The sequence below is a fragment of the Heterocephalus glaber genome, unplaced genomic scaffold (assembly GCF_053883595.1).
Source record: "Heterocephalus glaber isolate CG9 unplaced genomic scaffold, H.glaber_assembly_v1.0 deba00001613, whole genome shotgun sequence".
Taxonomy (NCBI): Eukaryota; Metazoa; Chordata; class Mammalia; order Rodentia; family Bathyergidae; genus Heterocephalus; species Heterocephalus glaber.
Genome location: NW_028258384.1, coordinates 34,673,452 through 34,690,411, shown reverse-complemented (window position 1 = coordinate 34,690,411; position 16,960 = coordinate 34,673,452). Strand labels below are relative to the sequence as shown.

At 37.8% G+C, this 16,960-nt stretch overlaps 1 protein-coding gene across 4 annotated transcripts in view; it reads left to right on the top strand.

The window, feature by feature from the left end:
- Col4a6 (collagen type IV alpha 6 chain) overlaps window positions 1-16,960 on the top strand; it is a 416,524-nt gene that overhangs the window by 230,718 nt on the left and 168,846 nt on the right. The window lies entirely within an intron of this gene.

Here is a 16,960-nt window from a genome sequence, read left to right as displayed (position 1 = left end):
CATGTTTTTCCTTTTCTCATATTTTTTCTTTTCCCTTCTTTCTTTTCCCCTACCCCTCCCACTTCCCCTACTCCTTTAGACCTTTTCTTCCTATTTCACATTATCAATTGTACGCTTTTCCACCATTAAGTTTATTGGTACATTTTAGGTATAAAATACATTTACATACATCATTGGGATCTTGTACCATTACATAAGTATCTTGGTTCTTATTTTTTTCACCTTCCCCTGCCCTCCTTTCACACGCTCCATCCTTCCCTATTTGCAAAGATTTTGTTTCCATGTTTTTCCTTTTCTCGTATTTTTTCTTTTCCCTTCTTTCCTTTCCCTACCCCTCCCACTTCCCCTGCTCCTTTAGACCTTTGCATCCTATTACACAATATCAATTATACATTTTTAAAATTACAATATCAAGATCTAGGAGACATTACCACAGATTTTACAGAATTTAAAAGGATATAGAAAGCATATTTCAAAAATCTGTTCTGAAATAAATTTGACAACTTCTAAGAAGTATGGTGGAAGACAAATTAATGAAACTAACTCTGGAGGAAATATAAATTTTGAATAGCACCTATTAAAAAAAGTATATTCCTAGCTTGAAAACCTACCTATATGACAACAACATGCTCTTATACATTTTAACTGATAAATTATATCAAACATTTAAAGCAGAAAAAAAAAAGGAAAACTTCTCCCCTCGTTTTAGGAACTCAATATTTTGCTAATCCTAAAACTGGATAAAGATAATAGAAGAAAAAATTATGAACATAGAAATTTGTTTAACAAAACAAACTCTTAGAAGTCAGATCTGGCAGCATGTAGAAAGTGGTTTTATTATAGGGATGAAAAATACTAATCATGAACAATAACAAGATTGAATTATACACTCATTAGGGAGATGAAGTTAAAAGTTTTAAAAGCCTTGTCATGACTTTTTCTTTTTGTTGGATTTTCCCCCTTTGGGTTTAATTTGTCACGCCCAGTGGATTCATTCTGCTGGGCTTCCTGGGGTTGTGATCCTTATTGTGTGTTCCTAGGATACTGTATAAAATTTTTTGGAGTGGTGGTTTGGTATTCATGAAGTTCCTGAGGTGCTCTTTATTATGAAAGTATCTTATTTCTCCATCAATTTTGAAAGATAGTTTTTCAGGGTATATCAATCTGGGTTGGAGGCTGTTTTCTTTGAGGGCTTGACATACGTCACTCCAAGCTCTTCTTGCCTTGATGGTTTGTGTTGAGAAGTCTGCTGTGATTCTGATGGGCTTTCCTTTGTATGTGATTTGCTTCTTTTCTCTCACTGCTTGTAGAACTTTGTTCTTCTGTTGGGTTTCTGGAATCCTAATTATTATATGCCTATGTGTAGAGTATTTTTGATCAAGGCTAGCTGGAGTCCTATATGCCTCACTTATCTGTATATCAAGTTCTTTTCCCATCCTTGGGAAGTTTTCTGCCATCACTTCTGTGAACAGCCTTTTTATGTCATCTGCACTCTCTCCTGTTTCTTCATTGACTCCAGTCAGTCTTATGTTATTCTTCTTCACACCATCTAGCAGCTGCTGGATTGATTTCTCATGGTCCCTTACAATTTTAAAGAAATTTTTCTTTTCCTGGTCACTAATTGCCATCTTATCTTCTGTATCTGAAATTCTGTCCTCACATTGGTTCATTCTGCTGCACATACTTTCGATGGAGTTTTTAATCTCCTGGAAATCTGTTTGCATCTGTTTTATGGATTCCATTTGTTTCCTCTGTTGGGATTCCATCATGTTCCTCAGCTCCTCTATTTTTGTATCTGTGTCCTCTCTAGATTTATTAATCATGTCTTGCACTATGGGCACAATCTTTACTGTTATCTGAGAAATTATTTCTGATTTCATTTTTTCCAGATCCTCTTTTGTTGCCAGTTTAGGGAGTCCAGGTGGTTTAGTCTCAGATTGTTCCATAGCGTTTCCCTTTGAGGTTGCTGTAGGTGATCTGGAAGTCTGTTTTTGAGGCTTGTTTACATGTCTTCTCATTTCCACGGGGGGGTGTGCTTCTGAGGCCTGCATGGCTCACCTTCTCTGCCCTAGGAGTATGGAATGGCGGTGGGGGAGGCTCTTCTGAGGTGCTGGAATTGGCTCACCTTCTCTGCCCTAGGAGCATGGAATGGCGGCGGGGGAGCCTCTTCCCGGGTGTTGGGATTGGCTCACCTTCTCTGCCCTAGGAGTGTGGAATGGTATTTTATAGTTTTAAAGAAAAAAGCCTCAATGATATACAAAAAGACAATTCAGCTTTAAGTCTTTGTGTCTGTCTTTGCTGTGGATTAAACCTAAAGCACAAGAGAAGTCAGTCTCCTATCAGTCAGGCAGGACAATAGAGTAATATTGGGAAATCAATAAAGATTACACTAAACTTATTGAGTCTGTTACAATTGTTCTGCCTCTGAACTTGGAGCTTCTTCATTTTGTTTACATTTCTCAAGTGGGGCCCTTCTTCAGATACTGTCCTCTATACCAGAACGTTTATTTCAAACAGCAAATTAGTACCTAACAATGTTCCTCCCCAAACAATGTCTATTGAAGAGGCTCTACCTTCCTCCAAAGCCTTCTTTTCTCTTGAAGCCTATGTCTGATACACCCTTGTCATTTTGTATGTCATTGTCATGGCAGATTTTAAAGTCTTTCTTGAGTGCTCAAGCCATAAAACACTGTCCTACTGTTTCCTGCAATCAAGGATATCAGATCAGCTTTAGGTACCAAATAGAGAATAATATTCTTTGAGATTCATTTCTCTCTAAAAACTTTACAGGGTTGCCCTCTGGCCCAAGGAGGATGTTGATCTTAAGAAAAGGACAAACATTCACTTGATATCTTTCAGGAATATGGATCCCAATTGTTCTATATGCAAACAAAATTAGGGTGTGTGAACCAAAATATAGGCCAAGGATGAGTTGACTTGATTTACCAGGTGAATGCCAATTTCATATGTCAGTTTATGGGCTCAGGAAACTTTTAACTTCCCAGGGAACCTAGAAGGATTTGGTAATCCTTTTGAACTCCTCAGTGCCAGAACATAGTGCTAAACAGAGGAAGGTGCATTACATTCCTTTTAAGAACAAATCTAGAAAATACTGGGCCGGGGATTTAGCTCAGTGGTTTCACCGCCTGCTGTGCAAGCGCAAGGACCCGAGTTTGATCCCTGGTACCAAAAGAAAAAGTAGAAAACACTATTCTTTGCTTTTCCTTTCATAGTTTGACTGGCATATATGGAGGAGAAAATTGTAATAAGTGCTAGTATTTTGGGGATAGATTCAATTTCATAAATGAAACGTCTTCACTCAGAATTTGCATATTCATGTATTGCTACAAAGAGACCTAAACAGGACGAATTCTGTTTGGGAGAAATGGCCTGGGAGGTATCAATGATGGCACTGACTGCTTTCATGAAGCATTTTCTTCCTGTTCTGTGTCTGTAAATTTGTCTGGGGAATTTCCCAAGGCAAAGGTTACCTTATGGGCTTGAACTTCAAAGCTCCACCCATTTATACCTCTAAATAATTGATTTCCCAAATCTCAGCCTCAAACAACTGATTTCCCCCTGAAGGCACATGTGGTTTCCTTCAGGTTTCTGTCTTAGAAATTTTAATTACAATATTCCTCCTCTTCTAGCTCCTCTTGGATTATGGATTATACACCTCTTCTGTGAATTACTGTATCTCCTTTGAACAGTTGTCCTGACTTATTAAAGGTTAAACAATTTACTCCCAGATTATTCAGCTAAAATGTGGCAAAAGTCAGAAGTAGAACCTGTCCATGGCACATCTTTATTTCTCTCATTTCCCCTTCCCCTCCTCCTCACCTCGGTTCTGAATCCTAATAATTCCAACCAATGTAAATATTATATGCCACAACATGAACTAAGACAAATAATATCAACAAGTGTGTAAAAGAAGGGAGGAGGAATGGGAATTACAAAAAACAAGCTGTAATATGTACATGTGACCACTCCCAAAGATGATTGTAAACTGAACGAATTGCAAACATATACTAATAAAATTAAATTAAAATATAAAGAAGTAGAACCTAAACAATATGACCCTAGAGTTTGGGACCTTAACTCCTATGGTGTGTTGCTCAAGAGTTTCAGAAGCAAGAGGAAGAAATACCTTATGGTTGGTGGAATCAGGAATGACTTCACAGAGGAGACTGCAATGGTATTTGAGAGATGGACAGGATTTTGGCAGAAGCAGTAGATTAATGTAAGTGTGCATACAGGTAGAAAAGCATGGGGGAAATGTGGGCCAAAGTGCTTAGTTTGGCTTGAATGCAGGATTGTTTTAAGTGGGCTGTAGATGAGTCCTTAAACATAGTTGGGATTATGTGATGGAGAACTTTTTTTGACAAGAGGAACATATATTTAATTCAATAAATACTCAAGATCCTTCATTCTTTCCCCTTCCTTCCTCTCTCCCTCCCTCCTTCCTTCCTTTCTTCTTTCTTTCCTTTCCTCCCAAGACATGCATGTACTTTATAGAATAAAAATTGATGTAACCTTTAAAAAGAGTACCAGTTGATCTTCCTTTAACAGAGATAATTAGTGTATCTTAATATATATACTTAATCACACTTTTCCCCCATGAGCATAGAATCATATAAATAATTTCATATTGTTGGAGGCAGAATTCTAAGATTCACACCCCCTGCCTATATTTGCTGTATAATCCCCTTACCTTGAGTGTGAATAGGATCTGTGAATATGATGGGATATTGCTCCCTTGATTAATTTATGTTACATGGAAAGGTGCTGAGAAAGCCACTTTCATGATTATGTTATATTATGCAAGAATTTTTATCCGGCAATGAAGAAAAATCTTCATGTTTTGAGAGGGCCATGTGGCTAGGACCTGAAACCAACTCTCAGCAGGCAGCCAGCAAGAAAATAGGGACTTTGGGCCGGGGATTTAGCTCAGTGGCACTGCGCCTACCTCAAAAGTGCAAGGTCCTGAGTTCAATCCCCGGTACCAGAAAAAAAAGAAAATAGAGATTTTAGTCCTAAAATCACAAGACCTTGGATTTTACCAACATTAATGAACTTGAGTCACAGCCTTAGCTGATAATGTGATTTCAGCCAGGTAAGTAAATGAAGTATATTTTATTACAGTGGTACCTTAGTTCACGAACTTAATTTGTTCTACGATTTTGGAAAAGAGCCATATTTGAGTTTGTGTAGGAAAGATGGCCTTGGTTGTATTTGTGGCTCTATAGAGAGTTTGCAAACAAAAACAAAATCTTGCCAAACACTTCTGTTTGCAAACCAAATTGTTTGCAAACAAAAGCCTTCAGGAACCGAGATACCACTGTATTTTCTGCATTTTTGATTCTTGGACATCAGTGGCATCCCATGATTGGGGAGGGAGGTTCCCCAGGGCTAGCCAAATCTTTGAGATAGCAAATAGGGTGTCCAGGGGCATATGCAAACCAACTAATTCAGAGCCCATACTCTGAACCACCTTCTCTGCTGGTTCATAGATGCCAGGAAACAATATTCCACTGCCCAAATCATCCTAAGACCAAGTACCAGAAACCTGGAGATAGTCCTTATTCTCCAGTGCCCACTAAAATTATTCAGACTAGCCAAATAAAGGCCTGTTTATCCTGCCTTGACTTGCTTTCTTTGTGGAAGCCATGGAAAGAGTCATGCTCGTGCTGTCCTCCCACTCTTGCCTCCTCATTGACCCTGATTTTCCTTCATGTGGTCCTATGTAGTGTAGTAAGCCCCCTCCTCTTGGGAGCTGTGAGCAACAAATGGTATTTTCATGGTAGTCTCCTCTTGATTTGTTGGCCTTAGCACACCTAATTAATAATAGTGCCTACATTTTAAAAGACTGATAGTCCCTAAGCAAAGGGCCCAACTAAAACATGCTCAGACTCTTGGCTCATGGAAACTGTAACTTCATAAATTTGTGTTGTTTAAAGCTACAAAGTTCAAGTGACTACATTTGTGAAAAAATGTCAGGCAGCAGTTGGAAACTAGAACACATGTAAAAATTATATTTAAATGTACTATATTATTTTCTAAACTGTTCATCCATTTAATACTGCTAATATAGCTCCATAACATCAAAATTTTTTGAATAAAAGAATGAATTACATGGAGCTGAATATTGAAACAGCAGTAAAATTTGAGAAAAATGAGGAGCAAGAAGTGGAGAAAACATGGCAGGAGAGTACAGTAATAATCTGGATCATTGATTCTCAGCCTTTCAATCATTTAGAACAATTTTTTAAACTACTGATATCTAGAACTCACCACTCGTAGAGATTTGTATTTAGCTGATCTCTGATATGATCTCGGTATTCAATATTTTAAATCTTGCTGGGTAAATCTCAAGTACAGTCAACATTGAGAATCACTGGCAGATAGAGGTAGTGGGTACTATCCTGAATTGAAAGAAAAGGAGATATAGACAAAAAAGCATAGCTAAAGGAGTCACCAATAACCCAACAGTAAGAAGACTGGGAATCTTCCTCTTTATGTTTCTCTTTTTGTTATTTGGTTTAATCTTAATTAGGTTTCCACTTATCTATTTAGTGCTATTAGGAAAATTTTCATGGGTACATTGAAGCTGGCTATGCATACATAGAAGGTAGGAGTATTGAGAGGTCTCAAGGAGTACTCTAAGCAAAGGAAATGGTTTGAGTAAAGTCCCAAAGGTGAGAGTCAGTATTCTAGGTACTAGCCTGAAGTTGGTTGACACAATGAGTGAAGCTAGGGTAATAGGGCTGTCACACAGAAGCTTTGGTGCCACAGAAAATTAAGATTCATTCTCATTCCTTGCAAAGATGGGGAATGAACTGACTTTTCAAAATATGGCCTGAGGAAGATGACTTGAATGTAACATAAAGAAAGTTAGAGAAAACTGAGAGGTCAGGAAGTGTATGTGCTATTACAATAAGCAAAGCTTGAGGGAAAAGAGCCTAGCCTAAAGCAGAGTAATGGAAGGGGAAAGGAGCAGGACAAATATATACAGATATAAGGTGGATCAGTGATTGTTTAAGGATGGAGGGTATTGAGGAGAGGAGGCAAGGGGAAGAGAGAGAAATGAGAAATGACTACTAATAGTCATGAAGTTTCTTCTTATGTGATGAAAATGTGCTAAAATTGTCATGATGGTCACACAACTCTGTGAACAAACTAAAAGTCACTGGATTGTATACCTTAAAATGGGTAAGTTGTGTGATACATGAATTATGTCAGGTGTGGTCAAAATATATGGTGAATATTTATATATTTTTTAAATTTCAGTAAAAGACACATTGCCATTAATCCCCCTAAAAATACTCCCCCTTGATTCAAATACACATCTTATTATTCTTGCCACTTTAAAGCAATTCTGGAAGTCCTCTTTTGTGAGTATCTTTGTTTTGCTGTGGTGGCTGCCTCTATGTCTTGGATTGATTTAAAAAATTTACATTTCATGGTCATTTTCATTTTAGGGAAGAGTCAGAAGTCACACAATGCCATATCTAGTGAATAAGATGGATAAGGACATACCACAATGTTTTCACAAGCCTACTTTTCATTTAACAGCACCTGGCTGCAACACTCATCATATTTTTTATGACATTTCATAATAATACTCATGAAAGAGGACTTCCAGAACTGCTTAAAAATGACAAGAACGTTGGAATAAATGTGTTTGAAGCAAGGGGGTATTTTAAGAGGATTAATAGCAATGTATCTTTTACTGTAATGAAACTTTTAATTTAAACATTCACCATATGTTTTGATCATACCATGTATCCTTAAAAAGCTGTTTAAAATTGATGTACTTTTTAAAAAGGGAAGGGAAAATCTTACTAGATATATGAGTTAAGGATGTAAAGAGTTGCAAGCTTTGGCCTTGGTAGACTAATAATAAAAAATTTGGTGTTAAGAGATCTATTTGGGCTCTGTGATTAGAAGAGGAAAGTGGTTAATTAAATTTCAGGTGCTCTTTGGTGTACTTGAAGGCATCTGGACATTACAGGGGATACATCCACTGTAGGCTCTCCTTTGCCTAGGGTGAGTGGATAAGAGATGGATTTTACATTGGAAACATGGTGGAAATGAAATTGTTCAAAGTAGTTTTATTGTTTCTCATTCTCTGTAAAAGAGAGAACTCCCTTTGGTCTCTTGCATGAAGCGCAAAGTAGCAATCTCAGGCACCAATAAAGAAAGCTCATGATATTTTTCCCTTTATAGATCCCCAAGGAGAAACTTTCTGGGGCTATATCTGGTTATGATTCATAGTTTTGGCTGTGGTTCAAGCCTTGGCATGTGACATGTAAGCTGGTCACTTGTAGCTGGAACAGCAGATGGCTGCTCTTCCTTCCCTTAAATGTCCAAGTCTGCCCCAAATTCTTAAGAGTATAAATAATTTACTCTCTATTCTACCGTGTTCTGTTAATATTATTTCTCAAAATATTCCTGCCTGTTCTCTTATACTTGCTTATACTTGTCTTGCCAAGGTGTTCTAAATATCCATTCTGATATTTACTTTATTGGTAGAAATACTGGCCTGACCCAAACTCTGAAATAAATTGTACAGGATAGGGGCATCTTTAGTCAGCCAAATGGGATTAAGTACAACTGTCCCCTTCTCTTGGGAAAGTTTTGTACCAAAAACAGCTGTGTGAGATCCTGCTTTCCATCAAAGGTTTATTGGTGAATGAGACCTGTGGCTAGTGTGGTTTTCCTGTGTTTAGCTTTTGAAACTCTCTGAGACAGTTGCTTGGAATAGAAAGCTGCCGAATTATTGCCCATTGGGCTTGCCAGCCACAGCCCACAAGACTACTAACACTGATAAATTTTATGGCTGATTTAATAAACAAAACAAGTATGTGAATAAACAGAATGAAAGCTTTTGCCATTCTTCTGCTGTGTGAAGGTATCTGAAAGTCTCTTCATTAAGCCATTCTTTTTCTGTCTCCTTTTGCTCTGGGGGTTGTTTTCCTTCCTCAGATACCTGAACAGACACCTATGGGCAACCATAGTTTCAGGATAAGGTCACTGGGGTAGGACCTTGAGACTCAGCTCTCCTAGTTTTCTTGTGACAAAGGAAACCCTTTTAAGTAAAACCTATGGGAACAGAAAATGACCAAATTCAACTTTACCTTGGCATTCCAGGACTTCAAGTTACTTAGTCACTCTTACAACATTCATTGGTATAATTTTTTGTATAAACCTCAGAAAATTTCATATTACCACATGTGAAGTTCATACCACCTCTATATATTAGTATGTCACTTGTCATTGTTATTATAAAACACCCCAAAACTCACTGGCTTAAAAAAAATTCACTATTTCCCAGTAGTCTGCAGGTTTACTGAGCACTGACCAGTCTAATCTGGGCTGTCATGACTCTAATAAGCTAGGGATTACTTGATCTAGGCTGGAAGTAACTGCTTTCCATGGTGCTCATCTTCTCTCTAGGACCAGCGAACTAGCCTAAGCATGTTCTTTTTGTGGCTAAGATGCAAGAACAAGCAGAAACATAGAATTCCTCTTAAAACTTAGGCTTATAGCTGGCTCATTGTTGACTTCTATATTATTCTATTTACCAAAGCAAGTTTCATGGTAGAATCCAGAGTCAGTGAGTGGGAAATGTATTCCACCTCTTTTATGAAAAAAAAATAATCAAATGGCATGGATATCCAAGAGGAAAGTGAATGGGGGTCAAAGTGTAATCTACCACAGGTAAACAGAGAATTATGATAACTCAGATGAAATGATTTGCCCAGAGTGACACAGAAAATTTGGCCCATGCTGGAATGCAAACTCAACTCTATTTCTAATCCTCTCTACTTTTTGCTACACTGAATTCCAAGATTCCATAACATACGCCTTATGAGCTAGGTAAAGGTCCATGACTCTTTTCTCTTTAAGGATGATTCCTTGTGGCATGGTCTTTTTATCTTTCTTTTCTATGTCCCTGGGATTTGGCCTATTAGCCTCCTTCACAGTCATCACTACTTACTATTCCATTTGGATCATTTTGGAGTGAGGAATGGGTAAAATCCTTCCCCCCTCAAAATATACAAATTTTCCTCTCCCTGAAAGAAACATACCAATCTCTTTGTTTTTAATAAAAATGAATTGTAAAAGCAAAATACAATCATCACATGATATTTGAACCAGAATAATTTCATAGATGACATGCCATAGTCCTTTGAAGAGCAGAAGTATTAAATCACCAGATATCTGTTGGCATTTTTTTGGTTTTTGGTTTTTGTTGTTGTTGAGACAGGATCTAGCTATATATAGTTCAGGGTGGCCTTGAACTCAAAGCAATCCTGCCTCAACCTCCCAAGTACTGGGATTACAGACATGCACCACCATGCCTGGGCTATTGACATGCTTATTGCTGACTCTGACCTTGATTTAGATGTTAATAAGCCCAAACTAGTTTTTTATTAGCCCTTTCATGACTGCCTTTATAGAGTTTTTCAGTGGTCCTCAAATCATAAATCTGCTCCTTCCTGCCTGGTCTAATCTGAGGAGAATTTTACACCCAAACTACTCAACCCCAGCTTGAAGAGATTTGAGCTGATATCTCTGAAACACAACCATGAGGTCTCCCCAGGTGTGTCTCTATGGCAACCTTGCACCTCTGGCTTTCAATAAATTTGCATTCCTAAATCTGGCCTCTGTCATCCTGTAGAAAGAAGGTACCATCTGATCTTAAATGTGCCTCTTCTGGGCTTGTAGCTGATCTGCACAGACTGTGCTTGGCTCCTGGTAACCTTCTAGACAGAAGTTCCTATGACTTGAAGCCCTGAAAGCCCCTCTCTCTCTTTGGCACAATTTTCTTTCCTGATATATATTTTTTTCCGTAGCACAACTTGCAGCAGCTACTTACTATATCTGGCTGGCTCTACCATTTAGTGGGGCTCTGCCTCATCCCCTCATTCTAAGGACTAATGTAGCTCAGCCACAACAAAGAGATGAAAGTTCTGGCGTTCTCTTTCCCCATACTTTCATGGAAGATTGAAAGACAGATTATTTGCAGTGATTTCAGAGGCAGAAGATAAGTGAGTGGCTTCTATAATGGTAAAACCAAGAGAGGATGAATGCCCTTGAGCTTTCACAAATGACAGCTAATTCCAGAGGGAAAATGAATGGGGCAAAGGTTATTAAAAAGTTACTACTGGAAAAAAAATCACTGCTGCTGATAAAGCACTTCAGTAAATTCAGATAGCCTCTGTTTGTGGCCCTTGATTATCCTGCAAGCTCAAAAGTATACAGTCACCATGTCAGGGAGGATGAGGAAACAAGAAAATTTGGCTAGTGACATTATCATAGATATTGTGCTTCCTGTCTTGGAATGCTCCACTTTCGGACTTTGGAAAGGAAGTAAAGAAGCAGCTGGCATGTGGTACCACATGCTGACTCCTAACTTGCTTGCTTGTTGGTTAGCAACATAGTATAATAGTAGTAAGTATAGGCTCTAGACTGCCTTGGCCCAAATCTTTTCTGTTATGTGCCATTTGGCAAATTTCTCACATCCTACTTATGTCATCTATAAAATGGCATAATACATATTCATATGGATGTTGTGAGGATTAAATAAAATAATGGGCATAAAATTATTGGTAATATTCTAGGCACTTAGCAAGCACTGAGTAAATATTATCCATTCTTAGCCAATGCACATTTGGGGGCACATTCAAGAAATAATTTATTACAAGAGGAAATTGAGCTTCTGGTATTTGTTGATTGCTCCTTTTTAAAATAGGCTGTTTTAAATATAATAAGAGTTCTACTTAATGACCTTCACTTAACTGACTTGATGGATTAAATTGATGCTTTTCTTCCTAATTATATAATCTACTGCCCAATGCTAAAACACACTGCAAGCTCATGGGCAGCTAAGGTACTTCTTGTAGACCCTTATACTTCTGCTCCTGCACATTGAGTTGAAAACTTACCAAGAATTAGTCGTGTTGCTGTCAAATCTATTCAAGCTAATTTTGCTTGCTATTATGATTAAGTAATTTAGTGTAAATTTGCGAAATATGAGTAGAAAAAAATACTATTGTTTCAGTAAGAAAGGAAACTTGGGTCTGAACTCTGCTAATTTCCCATAAAATCTAAGTTCAAGACTTTGAAAAGATTTGATTAAAAAAAAGTTGCTTTAAACCTGCTCTGTTTTAAAAAATAAAACTGAAACTAAAAATCAAATGGGATGTATTAGGGATATAACTTATGCAAGAAAGAGTCCTGCAAAATTCCAGTCAGAGGATCCACACTCAAAGATTAGTCATTGGCCTTACAGCACATCACCAGATTGGGTGAATAAATGTGCTTGAATGTTTTAAGTCTATCTCTTCATTTTCATCTAGTACCATTCTCCTCCCATCTCTCTTAAGCACCTATTGCAACATTGTCAAATGTGCCATGTTCTCTTTAACCAGTCTTTGGGCCTTCAACACATCTTCCTGAACTATTCTTCATCAACTTCATCATCTGCTCCCACTCTGTGTTAGTTATCTTTTTGTCACTGTGACCAAATGCCTGAGAAAAATAATTTAAAGGAATAAAGGGTTATTTTGGTTCACAGTTTTCAGAGGTTTCATCCATGGTCTCTTGCCTTCATTGCTTCTGGGCTCATGTGGAGGTAGAATCATTATGGCAAGGAGCATTTGGTGGAGTAGGGTTGTTCTCTTCATGTCAGTTGGGAAGCAGAGAGAGCAATTGCCAGACAGAAAGGGACCAGGGATAAGATACAACTCCCAAGGTTATGCCCTCATAACCCATTCTCTTCGAGCAGGATCCACCTCCTTAATTTACATTAGTGCTTAACAATGCCATCAAATTATGATCTCATCAGTGGATTAATTCACTGGTGAAGTTAGAACCCTCATGATCCAATCACCTTTAGAAAGCTCCCCCTCTAAACACGTGAGAATTTTGCAGGTTATTTTATATCTAAACCATAACACACTCCCACCCCTACCCTCTTCACCTGGCTTACTCACCAGTTCACAACTCAAATATCATTTTTGATAAAAGTTACCTTGTATTAGGCTATTCTTGATGATATCTACTCTTAGACACATAATCCCTTAGTGCTGTATATTTCTTTGTAGTACTTGTAATTACTCCAATTTTTTGTTGTGTTCTAGACATAAGATCAGTGTTTGTTAAAAAATAGTTATTGAATGAATTAATCAGTGAATGAATGAATACTCCTTTACAGTCAACTTTTTAAAATTGTTTACTGTTTAGGAAGGCAGGAGCTTTGTCTATCTTATTCACTACAGCAATACCATCAGTGCTTGACTAATAGTGTAGCATAAAAATAATAGTTTAAAAAATGGAATTTTTGTGGAATCCAATCAAATAATCCTTTGTTTATTTTATGCTACTTGTAGATAAAGCAAAAAGCAATGAAGGTAGAGGACTTTCCCTGTGTTTCTGGTTCCCCCTGAACCTGGATCACCTTGCCTGGACAACTTACAAAGACTTTGCCTCAAAACAAAAAATAAGAGGACTGAGGATGTAGCTCAGTGATAAGACCCTGGGTTCGATCCCGAGTTCTGCATGAAATTTTTTTAAAAATTTGCGGAGGCATTTGCCTCAAGTGCTTGCACATAATTTCCCCCACATGAATAAATTGTACTTTTTGTGAGACAAATAAACCAGATATAATTGGCCCTATTATAAAGATCAGTAAATGTGGAATAGAATCATTCTAGATATTTGCTAAAGTGACTGATCCCTGAACCCAAATCCAATTATGATTCTTTAGATCCAGAATGTCATTTAGGAATCTGCATTTTAACAAGCTCTTTCAGATTATTCTGATGTTGATTCTCCATGAATCATTCTTTAAGAAAGGCTAATATGAATTTTGAATGGAATGTTAATACAGTACAGTGTAGTGACCTGCTCAAATACTAACACCATATATCATTCATTATTACTGTTTGCCAGGTAAACATTATCATTATTTGATTTAATCCTTTATACTAGCATATAAAGAAGGTGTTACTACAATCCCCTGTTTATAAGTAAGAAAACTGAGGGTAAGAAAGGTTAATTGCCCAGTGTCACACAGCTAAGTGATAGAGCTACTCAATATATTCTGCCACCAAAGACCATTTTCTTTCCTTTATTCAGTGCTGCTTTCCTCACACAGAGATTTTCTCATTTGTGGACTTCTGGATCCTTGGCATGCTCAGTGTGTACTTACCTCTTCAGGTCTAATCAGAATTATGACCTGTTGCCTTTAAAGGTGCTTTATTGCAGGTTACCAATTCCAGGGGGAAAAGAAAACTCTGTCTTTCTGCAGTTCTTTATTCTGCACTTGTTGAAACAACAGGCCCCAGGAAAAGAGGCCCTTTTAAAAAGAAAAAAGTATGTTTTTTCTGCTGTCTTCACATTCCACATTAATCACCAGCTACTGGGGCTGGGGATTTAGCTTAGTGGTTTCGCCGCCTGCTGCGCAAGTGCAAGGACCTGAGTTGGATCCCTGGTACCAAAACAAAAAAAAAATCACCAGCTACAGGAGAAACTGCTGAAATTTCTGGCTCACTTGGCCTTTCTTTTCCAAAGCAGGAAGCAGCACAATAAGAGACAAGTTTAATTCTGAAGCTCAAGTGCTGTCCTGTATACCATGGCCTAAGAAAAAAGGTTCAGTGTGCTGAATGTGAGTTCTGTGATAAAGGCAGCCCTCAATGGTAGAATGCTTATGGAAAGTAGATTGGGATGTACAAGCAAGATAATCAGAGATCACATCAGGAAGTCTTAGTGGATCTCCATTAACCATATATAAATGGATAGTCATTCTGCATAAGGCTTTCTACTTGCAGCAGAAGCTGAGGTTCAAAGTGCTTCACTCAATAGTATAGGTAGCTGGATAATGGATCTCTCTATTGCACCCACCTCTGTCTTCCTTCTTCTGCTTTCAGAGCAATGTCCTGGCAAGCAATAATCTGAACATTTAAGTCTTTTAAGGTATACCTAGAAATAAAAGCCAGAAAGGGCTCTTAGAAGTCATTAGATTTCTGCCAGATAGAATCTAAAATGAAGAGAGCAAATGATTTTTGCCTACTCACACTGTGCATGAGAGTGGCTGACTAGAACATATAATGAGAAGAATTATGAGGCTACAAATGGGCACTACAGGAAAGAATGCCAGAATTGATTAGTGATGCCTGCCGTGAACATGAAAGCTGGCTATATTTTTGCCATCCTCATTCTAAGCCAGTAGTTCCTAAATCTGATTGCACACAAAATTACAGGGAACTATTCTTAAAATACAGATACCTGGGATCCATCCCAGATCGATTAAACTATGTTCTCTGGAGATGAGACTCAGGCATTGGAGTAGCCATGGACAACAGTCACTGCTCTGCACCACTGAAAACATATGCATGATTTAATTCAGGACCCTCCAGATTGGCTGCATAATTTGGAAGTATGGAGTAGGACCAAAAAATCTATATTTTTTTTACAACCTCAGAAGATTCTAATGGTTTTAAACTATCCATAATGCCTTAGATGGATGAAAATTTTGAGCAGAGCCTTGTGTTCTAGGGCAGCAGTTTTTGACCCTGACCTTGTATCTGAATCTCCTGGGAAATTTTAAAAACATCAGCATCCAGGTTTAATGACCAACCATTTAAGTTGGAATTCCTAGATGAGAATCTGGATGATTCTAACGTGCAGCTAAAACTGAGAATCACTGCTTTATGAAGTGGGGCAGAAAAATCTCATTTGAGAACCTCACCAGAAGAAATTCATTTCTATGGATTTAGTCCCTAACTTAGTCTAGCCATTTCAACTTGATATAAAGTGGTAGAATTGCTTCTGTTTCCTGAACTTTGCTTACCACCAGAATTTATCATTCATGATGATTATGGTGGTTTTATGCATATTCCTGGACTTAGTAAACATTTGCTGCAGTCATTAATCCATTTTTCAGAATGTTGGGAATTGAACTGGGACTTGCACACTCTAACCATCTGCTCTACCCCCGAGCTATACCCTTAACCCCTCGGGGATTTTTAAACTGTCATTGAATGTATCAGACTGTTTATAGAATGCAGATTCCAATGTCTTCTACCTGTATAAAGAAGATTTTTGTGAAGGTTTGATCTTTTTAGATAATTAAATGAAATGCAGGGTGATTGATGCTCTTAAGAGACAGCTTTTGCAAAGACAAAGGCTGGAAGTCTGAAAAACCTCTCAACTGTGAATAAGTAGGAGTAAATAGACATCTTAACTACCAATCCATGACTGGTCCTGCCAGCCTCTTTTGAAGCAAATGAAAGAGATATGGTTTCTCTCCTTTAAAAGCTTTACCTTCATGTTTATCATATTAGTTGTGTAAGGCAGCTAGACTTGCAGGGATGGTCAGTCAGTTGACAGAGTATATCAGGATGCTCCTTCTTCAAAATGCATTTTTTAAAATTCCACATTTCCTTAATTATGTTTGAATTTCCACTGTTAATGATTAATCTATTTGATTTGGTCATTCTCTTTTCAGATTATTGGTTTTAAACACAAACAGAAATAAAACATTAAGTCCAAAATACCTCTAGCACTCAGAAGAGCCAGAACTGTCTTGTCAAGGAATGACTCCAAAGGAGAGAGGTATAAGGGCCTCACAAACTAGCCTTAAGTTGGGGTGAGAGTGTAGTTAAGTAGTAGACCACTTGCCTAGTATGTGGAAAGCCACAGGTTCTATCCTCACCAAAGCAACATACACACACAAATAGCCTGAGGTTGAAAGGACCAACTCTTTAACAATCAATGTTAATGGCCTCATTTCACCAATCAAAAGAAAAAGACTGGCAGAATGGATTAAGAAACAAAATCCAACCATATGCTGTATACAAGAAACACACCTAGTTCAAAAAGAAACTTAGAGACTAAAAGTAAAATGATGGAAAGCAGTTCTCCATACAACAGGAGCCCAGAAATAAGCAGG